The sequence below is a fragment of the Canis lupus genome, chromosome 19 (assembly GCF_011100685.1).
Source record: "Canis lupus familiaris isolate Mischka breed German Shepherd chromosome 19, alternate assembly UU_Cfam_GSD_1.0, whole genome shotgun sequence".
In the NCBI taxonomy this organism is placed as follows: Eukaryota; Metazoa; Chordata; class Mammalia; order Carnivora; family Canidae; genus Canis; species Canis lupus.
In genome coordinates this window covers 54,273,643-54,280,791 of record NC_049240.1, presented here as the reverse complement: position 1 = coordinate 54,280,791, position 7,149 = coordinate 54,273,643, and positions in this window count along the sequence as shown.

Below are 7,149 nucleotides of genomic sequence, written 5' to 3'. Positions count from 1 at the left end.
CGCCTCCAGTACCAACAACACCAGCAGGCCCACCCCCAGCACCAGGAGCACCAGCAGCCCCAGCCCCAGCAACAGCAGCACCATCACCTCCAGCAGCAGCAGCACGACCACCACCACCACCACCAGCACCACCAGCACCACGTGCAGCACCAGTAGCACCACCATCACTACCACCAGAGCACCAGCACCAGAACCAGCAGCACCAGCTGCACCAGCACCAGGACCAGCAGCACCAAAAGCACCAGCACGACCTGCACCAGAATCACCACCAGCAGACTAGCATCACCAGCACCAGCACCACCAGCAAAACTACCTGCTGCATCAGCTGCACCAGCACCAGCTCCAGCACACCAGCTACACCAACAGCACCAGCAGGACCAGGTCAAGCACGAGCAGCACAAGCTGCACCAATAGCACCAGTACACCAGCACCAGCACCAGCACAACCTGCACCAGCAGCAGCAGCAGCATCACCACCAGCACTAACATCAGCACCAGCAGCACGAGCACCAGCACCAGCAGCACCAGCAGCACAACCAGCAGCACCACCAGCTCTAGTACCACCAGCTCAGCACCAGCAGCACCAGAAGCACCATTACCTGCACCACAAACAGCACCAGCATCACTGGCAGCACCAGCATCAGCACCACAATAACCATAATACCAGCAGCAGCTCCATCCCCAGAAACACCAGCATCCCCAGCCCCAGCTCCAGCAGGACCATCACCAGCAGCAGCAGCACGACGACCACCACCACCCCCAGCACCAATATCACCAGCTGCTGCACCAGCAGCACCACCAGCACTACCTCCAGCAGCAGCACCAGCAGCACCACCACCGCCACCACAACCAGCAACCGGCACAACACAACTACCACCAGCACCAGCATGACTACCAGAAGCAGCCGCACAGGAGGACCTGCAACACCAACAGTACCAGCACCACCAGCATCAGCACCCACATCACCAGCTACACCAACAGCACCAGCAGCACAGGCTGCACCAATAGCACCAGTACGGCCAGCACCAGCACCAGCACCAGTAGCACGAACAGCACCAGCAGCACTGGTAGCACCAGCACTAGCACCACCAGCACCACCAGGACCAGCACCACCTGCAGCATCAGCATTAGCACCAGCACCAGCTCCACTAGCACCAAAGCACCAGCACCACCAGCATCAGCACGAGCAGCACCAGAATCACCGGCCACATCAGCACCAACATCACCAGGACCTCCGTACCAGCAGCACCTCCAGCACCAGCACCAGCATGACCAGTACCAGCATCAGCACCACCAGCACCAGCAGCACCAGCACCAGCAGCACCAGCACCACCAGCAGCACGAGCTGCCCCAGCATCACTGGAAGCACCAACACCAGCACCACCAGGACCACCCGGACCCGCAGCACCTCCAGCACCACTACCATCAGCAGTAGCACCTGCAGCACCTCCACCACCGCTAGTACCACCAGCACGACCAGCACCAGCAGTACCACCAGCAGCACCAGCAGCACCAGAAGCAACATCAACAGCACCACCTACACTGGCACAAGCACCAGCAGTACCAGCAGCTCCATCCTCAGCACCAGCTGTACCCCTAGGAGCAGCACGACCAGCACCTGCACCAACACAGGGACAATCAGAAGCACCACCAGCACCACCACAAGCTGATCAGCAGCACCAACACCAGCAGCAGCACCAGCAGCTACACCAGCTCCAGCACCAGCAGCATAAGCAGCACCAGCACCATCACCACCAGCAGCAGCACCAGCAGCTCCAGCAGAAGCATCACCATCAACAACAACAACACCAGCAGCACCAGCACCAGCAGCAACAGCATGACCAGCACCAGCACCAGCAGCACCAATAGCACCAGCATGACCAGCACCGGCACCACCACCAGCACAATCAGCACCAGCAGCACCAAAACCACCACCACTACCACCAGCAGCACCAGAGGAAGCAGCACCAGCAGCACCACCTGCACCACCAGCACAACTAGCAGCACCAGCAGCACCAGCAGATGCAGCAGCACCACGACCACCATCAGCAGCACCACCACCACCAATAAAAATAGCACCAGCAACACCACCACCACCAGGACCACGAGCAGCCACAGCTACACCAGCACCAGCACCAGCAGCACCAATAGCACCAGCACGACCAGCACCAGCACCAGCAGCACAAGCTGCACCAGTAGCACCAACACCAGCACCACCAGCACCACCACCACCAGCAGCAGCAGCTCCAGCAGGACCAGCAGCACCAGCTCCTTCACCATTGGCAGCATCAGCAGCACCAGCACCAACACCAGCACCAGCACCAGCACCAGCAGCACTACCAGTACGAATTACACCAGCACAAGCACTAGCAGAAGCAGCACCAACACCACCAGCAGCACCAGCACCAGCACCATCAGCAGCATCAGTAGCAGCAGCACCAGCAGCATCAGCACCAGCTGCACCAGCACCAGGACCAGCAGCACCTAAAGCACCAGCACGACCTGCACCAGCACCAGCACCAGCAGACCAGCACCACCAGGACCACCACCACCATAAGCAGCACCAGCAGCACCAGCATCTCGACAGCACCAGCACCAGCACCACAAGGACCATCAGGACCAGCAGCACCTCCAGCACCAGCAACACCAGCAGCCCCAGCCCCAGCTCCAGCCCCTGCACCAGCAGCACCATCACCAGCAGCTGCAGCAGCAGAATCTCGACCACCACCCCCACCCCCAGCACCACCACCACCTCCAGCATCACCACCAGCACTACTACCAGCAGCAGCAACTGCAGCAAGACCACCACGACCAGAAGCAGAGCTACCGTCAGCATTGCAACACCAGCAGCACCGGCAGCACCAGCACCAACAGCACCACCACCACCAGCCCCACCAGCACCATAAGCAGCACCAGCAGCACCAGCACCAGCAGCTGCACCTCCAGCATCGCCTGCACCATCAGCACCACCAGTAAGAGCAGCACCAGCAGCAGCAGCACCTCAGCAGAAGCACCAGAAGCAACACCACCACCAGCAGCAACAGCACCAGCACCACTACCAGAGGCAACACCAGCAGCACCAGCCACCACCAGCACCACCACCACCACCAGAAACACCAGCACCAGCAGCACAGCCAGCACCAGTTGCAGCACCAACACACCAGCAGCAGCAGCAGCACCAGCAGCAGCAGCAGCAGCAACACCACCAGCAGCAGCACCATCAGCACCTATAGCACCAGCACTACCAGCACCAGCACCAGTAGCACTAGCTGCACCAGCAGCAACTACACCAGCACCACCAGCACCACCAGCAGCATCAGCAGCAACACCAGCACCAACTGCATCACCAGCACCAGCTGCAGCGGCAGCATCAGCAGGACCAGCAGCACCAGCACCAGCAGCACCAACAGCATCAGCAGCACCATCACCAGCAACAGCAGCAACAGCTGCACCAACACCAGCACCACCAGCAGCAGCAACAGCAGCTCCAGGCCCAGCACCAGCAGCACCATCACCAGCAGCAGCAGCAGCACGACCACCACCACCACCAGTAGCACCACTACCACCACCTGCAGCACCAGCAGCACCACCAGCATGACTGACACCAACAGCATCAGCAGCCCCAGCAGCAACACCATCATCAACAGCCCCTCTAGCACCATCATCACTAGCAGCTCCAGCACCAGCACCAGCACTAGCAGCACCACCATCACCACGGGCACCAGCACCACATCCATCCGCAGCAGCCACACCGGCACAACACCACCATCACCAGCACCAGCAGCACCAGCAGCACCAGCACCAGCACCACCAGCACCCTCACCAAATGCATCAGCAGCACCAGCACCAGCAGCAGCAGCTTCACCAACACCACCTGCACCAGCACCAGGACCAGCAGCACCCAGCACCAGCACCACCGGAAGCACCACCAGCAGCACCAGCACCAGCACCACAAGCAGCACCATCATCACCGGCAACACCAGCACCAGCATCACAATAACCGTAAGACCAGCAGCAGCTCCAGCACCAGAAACACCAGCATCCCAGCCCAGCACCAGCAGGACCATCACCAGCAGCAGCAGCAAGACCACCACCACCACCCCCAGCACCAATATCACCAAGTGCAGCACCAGCAGCACCACCAGCACTACCTCCAGCAGCAGCAGTAGCAGCATGACCACCACCGCCACCACAACCAGCAGAACCGGCACAACACAACTACCACCAGCACCAGCACCACTACCAGAAGCAGCCGCACCAAGAGGACCAGCAGCACCAGCAGTACCAGCAGCACCATCACCAGCACCACCAGCACCAGGACTAGCTGCATCAGCAGCACCAGCATCAGCACCTGCAGCACCAGCTACACCAGGTCATGCGCCAGCACCACATGCTGCACCAATAGCACCAGTACGGCCAGCACCAGCACCAGCACCAGCAGCACCACCAGCACTGGCAGCACCAGCACCAGTACCACCAGGACCACCAGGTCCAGCAGCACCTCCAGCACCAATTCCCGCACACCAGGACCAACAAGACCAGCAGCACTTCCAGCACCAGCACAATCACCAGCAGTACCAGCAGCTCCAGCATCAGCACCAGCTGCACCCCTAGGAGCAGCAGGACCAACACCTGCACTAGCACCAGCACAATCAGCACCAGCAGCACCAGCAGTACCAGCACCAGCACCACCAACACTAGCACCAGCAGCACCAGCATAGCAGCACCAGGACGACTAGCACCAGCACCAACAGCACCAGCCGCACCAGCAGCAGCAGCACCACCACCAGCATCACCACCAGCTCTAGCACCACCAGCACCAGCACCAGCAGCCCCAGTAGGACCATCACCAGCACCATCAGCACCACCACCTGCTGCATCAGCAGGACCAGCACCAGCACCAGCAGCACCAGCTACACCAACAGCACCAGCAGCACCAGGACCAGCTCCAGCAGCACAAGCTGCACCAATAGCACCAGTACGAACAGCACCAGCACCAGCACCACTAGCAGCACCAGCAACACCGGCAGCACCAGCACTAGCACTACAAGGACCATCAGGACCTCCAGCACTAGCACCAGCACCACCAACAGCAGCAGCAGCAGCTGCAGCCCCAGCATCAGCTGCACGAGCACCAGCACAACCCCACCACCAGCACTACCTGCACCATCAGCACCAGCAGCAGCTGCCGCAACAGCACCAGCACCACCACCATCATCACCAGCACCTCTAACACCAACACCACCAGCACCACAGGCACCAACAGAACCAGCACCACCTGCACCACCAGCATTAGCACCAGCAGCACCAGCAGCACCAGCAGCATCATCATCAGCTCCACCAGCAACACCACCTGCCTAATCAGCAGCACCAGGACCAGCACCAGCAGCACAAGCTGCACCAATAACACCAGTCGACCAGTACCAGCACCAGCACCATCAGCACCACCATAACCACGGGCATCAGCAGCACATCCAGCCGCAGCAGCAGCACCGGCACAAAACCACCAGCAGCAGCACAAGCACCAGTTGCAGAAACAGCAGCACCAGCAGTACCAGCAGCATCAGCAGCAACATCACCAGCACCACCAGCAACACCACCTGCTTAATCAGCAGCACCAGGACCAGCACCAGCAGCACCAGCTACACCATCTGCACCAGCAGCCCCAGTACCAGCACCAGCAGAACACACTGCACCAATAGCACCAGTACGACCAGTACCAGCACCAGCACCAGCACCACCAGCAGCACCAGCAGCACCAGAAGCAGCAGCAGCAGCAGCACAAACTGCACCAATAGCGCCAGTACGACCAGCACCAGCACCAGCACCAAGAGCAGCACCAGCACCACAGGCAGCACCAGCACCACCAGCACCACCAGCATTAGCACCAGCAGCACCAGCTGCACCAACAGCACCAGTAGCACCAGCACCAACACCATCATCACCAGTACCTTTAGGATTACAGCACCAGCAGTAGCAGCAGCTCCAGCACCAGCACCATCAGCACCACCATAACCAAGGGCACCAGCAGCACATCCAGCCGCAGCAGCAGCACCAGCACAATACCACAAGCACCAGCACCAGCACCACTTGCAGAAGCCGCAGCACCAGGAGCACCAGCAGCACCAGCACCATCACCATCATCACCAGCACCTTTAGCACCAACAGCACCAGCAGCCCCAGCAGCTCCAGCACCAGCACCATCAGCACCACCATAGCCATGGGCACCAGCAGCACATACAGCCACAGCAGCAGCACCGGCACAACACCACCACCACCACCACCAGCACCAAAACCAGCATGACAAGGACAATCAGGAGCAGCAGCACCTCCAAAACCAGCAACACCAGCAGCCCCGGCCGCAGCCCCAGCAGCACCAGCAGCTCCAGCCCCAGCCCCAGCAGCACCATCACCACCAGCAGCAGCAGCAGCAGCAGCATGACCACCAGCACCAACACCAGCAGCACCATTAACACCACCTGCAGCACCAGCAACACCACCAGCACAACTGGCGCTAACAGCACCAGCAGCACCAGCACCACCACCATCATCAAAAGCACCTCTAGCACCATCATCACCAGCAGCACCAGCATCTCCAGCACCAGCACCACCAGCACCACCAGCACCACCATAACCTCGGGCACCAGCAGCACATCCACCAGCAGCCACAGCCCCGAACCCAGCAGCACCATCAGCCCCAGCACCAGCACCAGCAGCACCATCACAGGCAGCAGAGCAGAAGCAGGATGACCACCATTCACCAGCAGTACCAGCAGCAACAACACCACCAGCAGCATCAGCACCAGCACCAGCAGCAACAGACCATAACCATCATCACCAGCACCTTTAGCACCAACATCACCAGCAGCACCATAACCAGCACCACCAGCACCAGCAGCACCCGACGCACCAGCAGCACCAGTAACGCACTACCTGGACCACCAAGACTAGCAGCCCTTTTTGCACCATCACCAGCACAAGCAACACCAGCAGCACCAGCACCACCAACAGCAGCAGCAGCAGCAGCAGTAGCAGCACCCGCACCACCATCAACACCAGCAGCACCATGGGCAGCACCAGCAACACCAGCCCCAGCAGCACCAGTGCCACCAACAACAGTCTCACCAGAACCAGCACCACCAGCAGCACC